General features: G+C 65.8%; 1 long non-coding RNA gene across 1 annotated transcript; it reads right to left on the bottom strand.

Annotated features, from left to right (window-relative positions):
• Positions 1-1,811: 1,811 nt before the first annotated feature.
• LOC144950208 (uncharacterized) lies at positions 1,812-10,619 on the bottom strand. Its single transcript, XR_013640357.1, has 3 exons — positions 10,566-10,619; positions 7,391-7,595; positions 1,812-1,842 (listed from the first exon to the last, which is right to left on the bottom strand). It is a non-coding gene; the product is annotated as an uncharacterized LOC144950208 (long non-coding RNA).
• Between the last annotated feature and the right edge of the window lie 2,664 nt (positions 10,620-13,283).

Below are 13,283 nucleotides of genomic sequence, written 5' to 3'. Positions count from 1 at the left end.
TGTTAGTGAGTAAGGAGTTGTTAGTGAGTGAGGAGTTGTTAGTGGGAGTTGTTAGTAAGGAGTTGTTAGTGAGTGAGGAGTTGTTAGTGAGTGAGGAGTTGTTAGTGGGAGTTGTTAGTAAGGAGTTGTTAGTAAGTAAAGAGTTGTTAGTAAGTGAGAAGTTGTTAGTGAGTGAGGAGTTGTCCCTTGCTTTGTATTCGACGCGTGTGCGGCGATGGCGCGGCCATCGATCGAGGGTCGAATTCGAACCGCGTCGTGTGATCGGCATCGCGCTCGCTGCAGCTGTTGATGCCTTCAGGGAAGTCGTGTCAGCTGTAGACGCAACTGCGCACAATTCTGAGTCACTTATAACCGCTTTGCGTCTACTTATTGCCAATTGGGGACTCAGACTATTGTCCTATCATCTCATAGAGTCCCTGGCCACGTAATAACATGCTACACAGTGGCAGTGGGCGTCGCAAAATACCGAGTTATTACTCCTAAACCCCAATGATCCGATCGAAATTAGGGATTTCGATCGGATCATTAGGGGGGCACGTACCACCCCCCCCCCCATGTCGCCTGAAACAGCGAGTAGCAAGTGCTTCCCCCACGCCTCCGATTAGTACGGTTGGCTACGTACGGTGTGAAAGAAGGTCTATACACATACAACACGGCACAGGAAGGGGTGGGTGGTCAGCACCACGCCCGACCGCCTTTGTCTCCCCAGTGGCGATGTTTACAACACCGCACCAGGTACTCATTTGAGGCTGAGTCGGCGTAGAGGAGGCCTAGGATCGGTTCAGATAATCGTCACAACAACACACTCATCCACTCACTCATTCATTCACTCATTTATTCACTTGGCCACTCACCTACACACTCCACCACTCTCAACCATACGCTCATCCAATCATTCACCCACTCACTTAACCACCCACTAATTCACTCACCCACTCACTGAGCCACTCACCCACTCACTCAGCCACTCACTCAGCAACTCACCCACTCACTCATCCACTCACTCATCTATTCACTCACCCACTCACTCAGCCACTCACTCAGCCACTGACCCACTCACTCATCCACTCACTGAGCCACTCACTCACTCACTCATCCACCTACTTATTCACCCTCTGAATCATTCACCCACCACCATCTCCCCCAGCTCACACGACGACACAACCACCACCACCACCACCGTCTTCCCCAGCTCACACGACGACACAACCACCACCACCACCACCGTCTCCCCCAGCTCACACGACGACACAACCACCACCACCACCACCGTCTCCCCCAGCTCACACGACGACACAACCACCACCAGCTCGCTTCATTCACAATCGCGCTGCACTCCCCCCAGAGACCGCTGGCAGCACGCCGCGGTGCGCTGGGCTCCGCGCCCCGTCGGGGTTGTCAACCTCCGGGCACCAGGCGACCTGCGCGGGGTCACCCGCACGAGGCGACAAAGACAACAAACCCAATAGCCGCATCGCGGCAATGCGGTCATCGCGATAATCGTCGTCGTTACGATATCCGAGATCGTCTGGAGGAATGGGAGCTCACCCGCGCGGTAGAGGGTGCACAGCGCGGAGCGGATGATGTCTCCTCGACTCGGCTCGTCTCCCTCGGACCCCTGGGACCCCTGGGAGCCCTGGGACCCCTGGTACCCCTGGAACCCCTGGGACCCCTGGGAGCCCTGTGAGCCCTGGGAGCCCTCGGCCCCAGCAGCAGGAGGGGCTGGGAGCTGCAGCCCCGAGCCGCCTGCGTGGGGGGTCGAGGCGGAGACCCCTCCCGGGTCGACTCGCTCAGGGGAGGGGGGGCTGAATCGACTGATCCGTCTCCTTTTCATTGGGACCGCTGCTGGGGTCGCACACACAGGGGTAGGGGTCCACAGGGGGTAGGGGTCCACAGGGGTAGGGGTTCACACAGGGGTAGGGGTTCACAGGGGTAGGGGTTCACACAGGGGTAGGGGTTCACAGGGGTAGGGGTTCACACAGGGGTAGGGGTTCACAGGGGGTAGGGGTTGACAGGGGTAGGGGTTCACACAGGGGTAGGGGTTCACAGAGGGGGTAGGGGTTCACACAGAAGTAGGGGTTCACACAGGGGTAGGGGTTCACAGAGGGGGTAGGGGTTCACACAGGGGTAGGGGTTCACACAGGGGTAGGGGTTGACAGGGGGTAGGGGTTCACACAGGGGTAGGGGTTCACACAGGGGTAGGGGTTCACAGGAGGTAGGGGTTGACAGGGGGTAGGGGTTCACACAGGGGTAGGGGTTCACACGGGGGTAGGGGTTCACACGGGGGTAGGGGTTCACACGGGGGTAAGGGTTCACACGGGGGTAGGGGTTCACACAGGGGTAGGGGTTCACAGGGGGTAGGGGTTGACAGGGGTAGGGGTAAACACAGGGGTAGGGGTTCACACAGGGGTAGGGGTTCACAGAGGGGGTAGGGGTTCACAGAGGGGGTAGGGGTTCACACAGAGGTAGGGGTTCACACAGGGGTAGGGGTTCACAGGGGGTAGGGGTTCACACAGGGGTAGGGGTTCACACAGGGGTAGGGGTTCACAGGGCGTAGGGGTTCACAGGGGGGTAGGGGTTCATACAGGGGTAGGGGTTCACACGGGGGTAGGGGTTCACACGGGGGTAGGGGTTCACACAGGGGTAGGGGTTCACACGGGTAGGGGTTCACACTGGGGTAGGGGTTCACAGGGGTAGGGGTTCACACAGGGGGTAGGGGTTCACACAGGGGTAGGGGTTCACACAGGGGTAAAGGTTCACAGAGGGGGTAGGGGTTCACACAGAGGTAGGGGTTCACACAGGGGTAGGGGTTCACAGGGGGTAGGGGTTCACACAGGGGTAGGGGTTCACACAGGGGTAGGGGTTCACAGGGCGTAGGGGTTCACAGGGGGGTAGGGGTTCATACAGGGGTAGGGGTTCACACGGGGGTAGGGGTTCACACGGGGGTAGGGGTTCATACAGGGGTAGGGGTTCACACTGGGGTAGGGGTTCACAGGGGTAGGGGTTCACACAGGGGGTAGGGGTTCACACAGGGGTAGGGGTTCACACAGGAAGTAGGGGTTGACAGGGGAAGGCGTTCACACAGGGGTAGGGGTTCACTCACCCCACTCACCCCACTCACCCCACTCACCCCACTCGCCTCACTCGCCCCACTCGCCACACTCGCCCCACTCGCCTCACTCACCCCACTCACCACACTCACCACACTCACCCCACTCGCCACACTCGCCCCACTCGCCTCACTCGCCCCACTCGCCACACTCACCACACTCACCCCACTCACCACACTCACCTCACTCACCCCACTCACCCCACTCACCACACTCACCCCACTCACCCCACTCACCCCACTCACCTCACTCACCCCACTCACCCCACTCACCACACTCGCCCCACTCGCCCCACTCCCCTCACTCGCCCCACTCACCACACTCACCACACTCACCCCACTCACCACACTCACCCCACTCACCACACTCACCCCACTCACCACACTCACCCCACTCGCCTCACTCGCCCCACTCGCCCCACTCGCCCCACTCGCCCCCACTCGCCCCACTCGCCACACTCGCCACACTCGCCACACTCGCCCCACTCGCCACACTCGCCCCACTCGCCTCACTCGCCCCACTCGCCACACTCACCACACTCACCCCACTCACCCCACTCACCACACTCACCACACTCACCCCACTCACCACACTCACCTCACTCACCCCACTCACCTCACTCACCCCACTCCCCCCACTCACCACACTCACCCCACTCACCACACTCACCCCACTCACCCCACTCACCCCACTCACCTCACTCACCACACTCACCCCACTCACCTCACTCACCCCACTCACCACACTCACCACACTCACCCCACTCACCACCACTCACCCCACTCACCACACTCACCCCACTCACCCACTCACCCACTCACCTCACTCACCCCACACCCCTCACCCCACTCACCCCACTCACCCACCACTCACCCCACTCACCCACCACCACTCACCCCCACTCACCCACTCACCACACTCACCCCACTCACCCCACACCCCACACCCACTCACCCCACTCACCACCCCTCACCACACTCACCCACCACTCACCACCACCCCTCACCCCACTCACCCCACTCACCCCACTCACCCCACACACCACCCACACCCCCACTCACCCCACTCACCCCACCACCACCACCCACTCACCCACCACCCACTCACCCCACTCACCCCACTCACCACACTCACCCCACTCACCCCACTCACCCACACTCACCCCACTCACCACACCCACCTCACCCCCACTCCACCACACTCACCCCCACTCACCTCACTCATCCCACTCACACCACTCACCCCACTCACCTCACTCACCCCTAATCACCCCACTATCCCCACTCACCCCACTCACCCCCCACTCACCTCACTCACCCCACTCACCTCACTCACCCACACTCACCTCACTCACCCCCACTCACCTCACTCACCCCACTCACCTCACTCACCCCACTCACCACACTCACCCCACTCACCCCACTCACCACACACCTCACTCACCCACACTCACCCCACTCACCACACTCACCTCACTCACCCCCACTCACCACACTCACCCCACTCACCTCACTCACCCCACTCATCCCACTCACATCACTCACCACACTCACCTCACTCACCCTAATCACCCCACTATCCCCACTCACCCCACTCACCTCACTCACCACACTCACCCCACTCACCACACTCACCCCACTCTCCCTGCTCACCCCACTCGCCTCATTCGCCCCACTCACCACACTCACCCCACTCACCCCACTCACCCCACTCACCCCACTCACCATACTCACCCCACCCACCCCACTCACCTCACTCACCCCACTCACCTCACTCACCCCACTCACCACACTCACCACACTCACCTCACTCACCCCACTCACCACACTCACCACACTCACCACACTCACCACGCTTACCCCGCTCGCCCCACTCGCCTCACTCGCCCCACTCACCCCACTCACCCCACTCACCCCACTCACCACGCTTACCCCGCTCACCCCACTCACCTCACTCACCTCACTCATCCCACTCACCTCACTCACCCCACTCACCCCACTCACCCCACTCACCCCACTCATCCCACTCACCTCACTCACCTCACTCACCACACTCACCTCACTCACCCCACTCACCACACTCACCCCACTCACCACACTCACCCCACTCACCACACTCACCCCACTCACCCCACTCACCAAACTCACCTCACTCACCCCACTCACCACACTCACCACACTCACCACACTCACCCCCACTCGCCACACTCGCCCCACTCGCCTCACTCGCCCCACTCACCACACTCGCCCCACTCGCCTCACTCGCCCCACTCGCCACACTCACCACACTCACCCCACTCACCACACTCACCTCACTCACCCCACTCACCACACTCACCACACTCACCTCACTCACCCCACTCACCACACTCACCTCACTCACCCCCACTCACCTCACTCACCCCACTCACCTCACTCACCTCACTCACCCCACTCACCCACTCACCCCACTCACCCCACTCACCCCACACACCCCACTCACCACACTCACCACACACCTCACACTCACCACACTCACCCCACACACCCACCTCACTCACCCCACTCGCCACACTCGCCACACTCGCCACACTCACCCCACTCACCACACTCACCCCCACTCACCACACTCACCTCACTCACCCCACTCACCCCACTCACCCCACTCACCTCACTCACCACACTCACCTCACTCACCCAACTCACCCCACTCACCTCACTCACCACACTCACCCCACTCACCCCACTCACCCCACTCACCACACTCACCTCACTCACCCCACTCACCCCACTCACCTCACTCACCCCACTCACCCCACTCACCCCACTCACCACACTCACCCCACTCACCTCACTCACCACACTCACCCCACTCACCACACTCACCTCACTCACCCCACTCACCACACTCACCCCACTCACCTCACTCACCCCACTCATCCCACTCACATCGCTCACCACACTCACCTCACTCACCCTAATCACCCCACTATCCCCACTCACCCCCACTCACCTCACTCACCACACTCACCCCACTCACCACACTAACCCCACTCACCACACTCACCCCACTCTCCCTACTTACCCTGCTCACCCCACTCGCCTCATTCGCCCCACTCACCACACTCACCACACTCACCCCACTCACCCCACTCACCTCACTCACCCCACTCACCCCACTCACCATACTCACCCCACTCACCCCACTCACCTCACTCACCCCACTCACCTCACTCACCCCACTCACCACACTCACCACACTCACCTCACTCACCCCACTCACCACACTCACCACACTCACCACACTCACCACGCTTACCCCGCTCACCCTACTCGCCTCACTCGCCCCACTCACCCCACTCACCCCACTCACCCCACTCACCACACTTACCCCGCTCACCCCACTCACCTCACTCCCGCTCACCCCACTCACCTCACTCACCTCACTCATCCCACTCACCTCACTCACCACACTCACCCCACTCACCACACTCACCCCACTCACCCCACTCACCCCACTCACCTCACTCATCCCACTCACCTCACGCACCTCACTCACCCCACTCACCACACTCACCTCACTCATCCCACTCACCACACTCACCCCACTCACCACACTCACCCCACTCACCTCACTCACCCCACTCACCACACTCACCCCACTCACCCCACTCACCACACTCACCTCACCCCACTCACCACACTTACCCCACTCACCTCACTCACCCCACTCACCCCACTCACCCCACTCACCACACTTACCCCGCTCACCCCACTCACCCCACTCACCACACTTACCCCACTCACCCCACTCACCACACTCACCTCACTCACCCCACTCATCCCACTCACCTCACTCACCCCACTCACCCCACTCACCACGCTTACCCCGCTCACCCCACTCACCCCACTCACCACACTTATCCCACTCACCCCACTCACCTCACTCACCTCACTCATCCCACTCACCTCACTCACCTCACTCATCCCACTCACCTCACTCACCCCACTCACCACACTCACCTCACTCACCCCACTCACCCCACTCACCACACTCACCCCACTCATCCCACTCACTTCACTCACCCCACTCACCACACTTACCCCGCTCACCCCACTCACCCCACTCACCACACTTATCCCACTCACCCCACTCACCTCACTCACCTCACTCATCCCACTCACCTCACTCACCCCACTCACCCCACTCACCCCACTCACCACACTTACCCCGCTCACCCCACTCACCACACTTATCCCACTCACCCCACTCACCTCACTCACCTCACTCATCCCACTCACCTCACTCACCCGGGTGCAATGCGGCAGGCACACCAGGGGGACGAGGCGAGCTGAGTGGATCCGGTGAAGGGGAGATCGCTGAGGGGGGCGTGGGGGGGGTCTCGTGCCCCCACCTCCCCCTCCCCTCCACTGGAGCTCACGTCGTCGTTGTTGTTGTTGTTGACGTGGCTGCCAAGGGGTTTCCCGACCGCTACCGCCGCCGCTGCTGCTGCCGCGGATTTCACTTTGCAGGTGAGACGCGGTCGGGGTCGTGTGGGGAGGGGGGGGGCACGCGGAGCCCCCCCCCACCACCCTCGCACGTTAATCAGTGAACACCGCTAGCCCCCCCCACTACCACCCACCACCTCGCTCACCCCCCACCACCTCGCTCACCACCCACTACCTCGCTCACCCCCCCACTACCACCCACCACCTCGCTGAGCCCCCACCACCACCACCCACCACACTCACCTGGCTCACCCACCACCACCACCCACCCCACACCTCGCTCACCCACCCCACCACCACTCACCCCACACTCACCTCGCTCACCCCCCACCACCACCCACCCTACACTCACTCGCTCACCCCCCACCACCACCCCCCACCACAATCACCTCGCTCACCCCCCACCACCACCCACCCCCCACCACTCACCTCGCTCACCCCCCACCACCACCCACCCCCCACCACTCACCTCGCTCACCCCTCACCAACACCCACCCCCCACCACTCACCTCGCTCACCCCCCACCACCACCCACCCCCCACCCCCCACCCCACACTCACCTCGCTCACCCCCCACCACCACCCACCCCCACCACCCCCCACCCCACACTCACCTCGCTCACCCCCCACCACCACCCACCCCCACCACCCCCCACCCCACACTCACCTCGCTCACCCCCCACCACCACCCACCCCCCACCACCCCCCACCCCCCACTCACCTCGCTCACCCCCCACCACCACCCACCCCCCACCACTCACCTCGCTCACACCCTCACCAACACCCACCCCCCACCACTCACCTCGCTCACCCCCCACCACCACTCACCCCCCACCCCACACTCACCTCGCTCACCCCCCACCACCACCCACCCCCACCACCCCCCACCCCACACTCACCTCGCTCACCCCCCACCACCACCCACCCCCCACCACCCCCCACCCCACACTCACCTCGCTCACCCCCCACCACCACCCACCCCCCACCACCCCTACCCCCACACCACCCCCCACTCACCTCGCTCACCCCCCACCACCACCCACCCCACACTCACCTCGCTCACCCCCCACCACCACCCACCCCCCACCACCCCCACCCCCACTCACCTCGCTCACCCCCCACCACCACCCACCCCCCACCACCCCTACCCCCACACCACCCCCCACTCACCTCGCTCACCCCCCACCACCACCCACCCCCCACTCACCTCGCTCACCCCCCACCACCACCCACCCCCCACTCACCTCGCTCACCCCCCACCACCACCCACCCCCCACTCACCTCGCTCACCCCCCCACCACCACCCACCCCCCACCACCCCCACCCCCACTCACCTCGCTCACCCCCCCACCACCACTCACACCACACTCACCTCGCTCACCCCCCACCACCCCCCACCCACACTCATCTCGCTCACCCCCCACCACCACTCACACCACACTCACCTCGCTCACCCCCCACCACCCCCCACCCACACTCATCTCGCTCACCCCCCACCACCACCCACCCCACACTCACCTCGCTCACCACCCACCACCCCCCACCACCCCCCACCCCACACTCACCTCGCTCACCCCCCACCAACACTCACCCCCCACTCACCTCGCTCACCCCCCCCACCCCCCACTCACCTCGCTCACCCCCCCACCAACACTCACCCCCCACTCACCTCGCTCACCCCCCACCACCACCCACCCCACACTCACCTCGCTCACCCCCCACCAACACTCACCCCCCACCAACACTCACCCCCCACCACTCACCTCGCTCACCCCCCACCACCACCCACCCCACACTCACCTCGCTCACCCCCCCCCCACACTCACCTCGCTCACCCCCCACCACCACCCACCCCACACTCACCTCGCTCACCCCCCCACCAACACTCACCCCCCACCAACACTCACCCCCCACCACTCACCTCGCTCACCCCCCACCAACACTCACCCCCCACCACTCACCTCGCTCATCCCCCCCCCACCACCCACCCCACACTCACCTCGCTCACCCCCCCCCCACACTCACCTCGCTCACCCCCCACCACCACCCACCCCCCACACTCACCTCGCTCACCCCCCACCACCACCCCCCCCCCACACTCACCTCGCTGACCCCCCACCACCACCCCCCCCCACTCACCTCGCTCACTCCCCCCCACCACCCCCCCCCACACTCACCTCGCTCACCCCCCACCACCACCCACCCCCCACACTCACCTCGCTCACCCCCCACCACCACCCCCCCCCCACACTCACCTCGCTGACCCCCCACCACCACCCCCCCTCACTCACCTCGCTCACCCCCCCCCCACCACCCCCCCCCCACACTCACCTCGCTCACCCCCCACCACCACCCCCCCACACTCACCTCGCTGACCCCCCACCACCACCCCCCCCACTCACCTCGCTCACCCCCCCCCCACCACCCCCCCCCCACTCACCTCGCTCACCCGCCACCACCACCCCCCCCCCCACACTCACCTCGCTGACCCCCCACCACCACCCCCCCCACTCACCTCGCTCACCCCCCCCACCACCCCCCCCCCACACTCACCTCGCTCAACCCCCACCACCACCCCCCCCCCACACTCACCTCGCTGACCCCCCCACCACCACCCCCCCCACTCACCTCGCTCACCCCCCCCACCACCCCCCCCCCCACACTCACCTCGCTCACACCCCACCACCACCCCCCCCACTCACCTCGCTCACCCCCCCCACCACCACCCCCCCCCCACACTCACCTCGCTCACACCCCCACCACCACCCCCCCCACACTCACCTCGCTCACCCCCCCACCACCACCCCCCCCCACTCACCTCGCTCACCCCCCCCCCCACCACCCCCCCCCACACTCACCTCGCTCACCCCCCACCACCACCCCCCCCCACTCACCTCGCTCACCCCCCCCCCACCACCCCCCCCCACACTCACCTCGCTCACCCCCCACCACCACCCCCCCACACTCACCTCGCTCACCCCCACGCGGGTGACACCGCCGCCGCCGTCGTCACAACCGCTGCCCTCGCTGCCTCCCCCCCTCATCGCTTCCCCGCCCCCCCCTCATCGCTTCCCCCCCACATTGCTGCCCCCCCCCACATCGCTGCCCCCCCCCCACATCGCTACCCCCCCCCCACATCGCTGCCCCCCCCCCCCCCACATCGCTACCCCCCCCTCCCCTCATCGCTGCCCCCCCCCCCCTCCACATCGCTAACCCCCTCCCCCATATCGCTACCCCCCCTCCCCTCATCGCTGCCCCCCCCCCCCTCCACATCGCTAACCCCCTCCCCCATATCGCTACCCCCCCTCCCCTCATCGCTGCCCCGTGTTCACCGTTGGGGAAAGGAAGGAGGGAGGGAGGAGGGCCCGGGGGTGGGGGCGGGGGTGGGGGCGGGGCGGTGGGGGGGACCCGGCCGGGCCGCGGCGGTCGCGCCCGGCTGTGGTCCGGGCCGCGGCTTTACACGCGTGAGAGGCCCAGTGCCGTCACGGGTCACGGAGCGGACACGGGGACAGTCGGCACCCCCACCCCCTCCACCCCCACAACCCCCACACGCACCACAACCCCCACACGCACCACCCCCTCCACCCCCCACACGCACCACCCCCTCCACCCCTCCACCCCCACACGCACCACCCCCTCCACCCCCACACGCACCACCCCCTCCACCCCACACGCACCACCCCCTCCACCCCACACGCACCACCCCCTCCACCCCACACGCACCACCCCCTCCACCCCACACGCACCACCCCTTCCACCCCACACGCACCACCCCCTCCACCCCACACGCACCACCCCCTCCACCCCCACACGCACCACCCCCTCCACCCCCACACGCACCACCCCTTCCACCCCACACGCACCACCCCTTCCACCCCACACGCACCACCCCTTCCACCCCACACGCACCACCCCCTCCACCCCACACGCACCACCCCTTCCACCCCACACGCACCACCCCACACGCACCACCCCCTCCACCCCCACACGCACCACCCCCTCCACCCCCACACGCACCACCCCTTCCACCCCACACGCACCACCCCTTCCACCCCACACGCCCCACCCCCTCCACCCCCACACGCACCACCCCCTCCACCCCCACACGCACCACCCCTTCCACCCCACACGCACCACCCCCTCCACCCCACACGCACCACCCCCTCCACCCCACACGCACCACCCCCTCCACCCCACACGCACCACCCCCTCCACCCCACACGCACCACCCCTTCCACCCCACACGCACCACCCCTTCCACCCCACACGCACCACCCCCTCCACCCCACACGCACCATCCCCTCCACCCCACACGCACCACCCCCTCCACCCCACACGCACCACCCCCTCCACCCCACACGCACCACCCCCTCCACCCCACACCCTCCACCCCCACACGCACCACCCCCTCCACCCCACACGCACCACCCCCTCCACCCCACACCCTCCACCCCACACGCACCACCCCCTCCACCCCCTCCACCCCACACCCTCCACCCCACACGCACCACCCCCTCCACCCCCTCCACCCCACACCCTCCACCCCACACGCACCACCCCCTCCACCCCCTCCACCCCACACCCTCCACCCCACACGCACCACCCCCTCCACCCCCTCCACCCCACACCCTCCACCCCACACGCACCACCCCTTCCACCCCACACGCACCACCCCTTCCACCCCACACGCACCACCCCCTCCACCCCCACACGCACCACCCCCTCCACCCCACACGCACCACCCCCTCCACCCCACACCCTCCACCCCCACACGCACCACCCCCTCCACCCCACACGCACCACCCCCTCCACCCCACACCCTCCACCCCACACGCACCACCCCCTCCACCCCCTCCACCCCACACCCTCCACCCCACACGCACCACCCCCTCCACCCCACACCCTCCACCCCCACACGCACCACCCCCTCCACCCCACACGCACCACCCCTTCCACCCCACACGCACCATCCCCTCCACCCCACACGCACCACCCCCTCCACCCCACACGCACCACCCCCTCCACCCCACACCCTCCACCCCCACACGCACCACCCCCTCCACCCCACACGCACCACCCCCTCCACCCCACACCCTCCACCCCACACGCACCACCCCCTCCACCCCCTCCACCCCACACCCTCCACCCCACACGCACCACCCCCTCCACCCCCTCCACCCCACACCCTCCACCCCACACGCACCACCCCCTCCACCCCCTCCACCCCACACCCTCCACCCCACACGCACCACCCCCTCCACCCCCTCCACCCCACACCCTCCACCCCACACGCACCACCCCCTCCACCCCCTCCACCCCACACCCTCCACCCCACACGCACCACCCCCTCCACCCCCTCCACCCCACACCCTCCACCCCACACGCACCACCCCCTCCACCCCCACACGTCTACTGCGCACGGCCCCCCCCCCCATTCCTTTTTCTCAATGCCTCCTCCTCCCCGTGTCTCTCATCCTCCTTCCCGTGTCTCTCTCCTCTTTCCCGTGTCTCTCATTCTTCCCGTGTCTCTCATTCTCCTTCCCGTGTCTCTCTCCTCTTTCCCGTGTCTCTCATTCTCCCCGTGTCTCTCATCCTCCTTCCCGTGTCTCTCTCCTCTTTCCCGTGTCTCTCATTCTTCCCGTGTCTCTCGCCTCCTCCCCGCCTTTCTCTCCTCCCCGTGTCGCTCT

The sequence above is a fragment of the Lampetra fluviatilis genome, chromosome 56 (genome assembly GCF_964198595.1).
Source record: "Lampetra fluviatilis chromosome 56, kcLamFluv1.1, whole genome shotgun sequence".
Classification (NCBI taxonomy): Eukaryota; Metazoa; Chordata; class Hyperoartia; order Petromyzontiformes; family Petromyzontidae; genus Lampetra; species Lampetra fluviatilis.
This window is presented reverse-complemented; position numbering and strand designations above follow the sequence as displayed.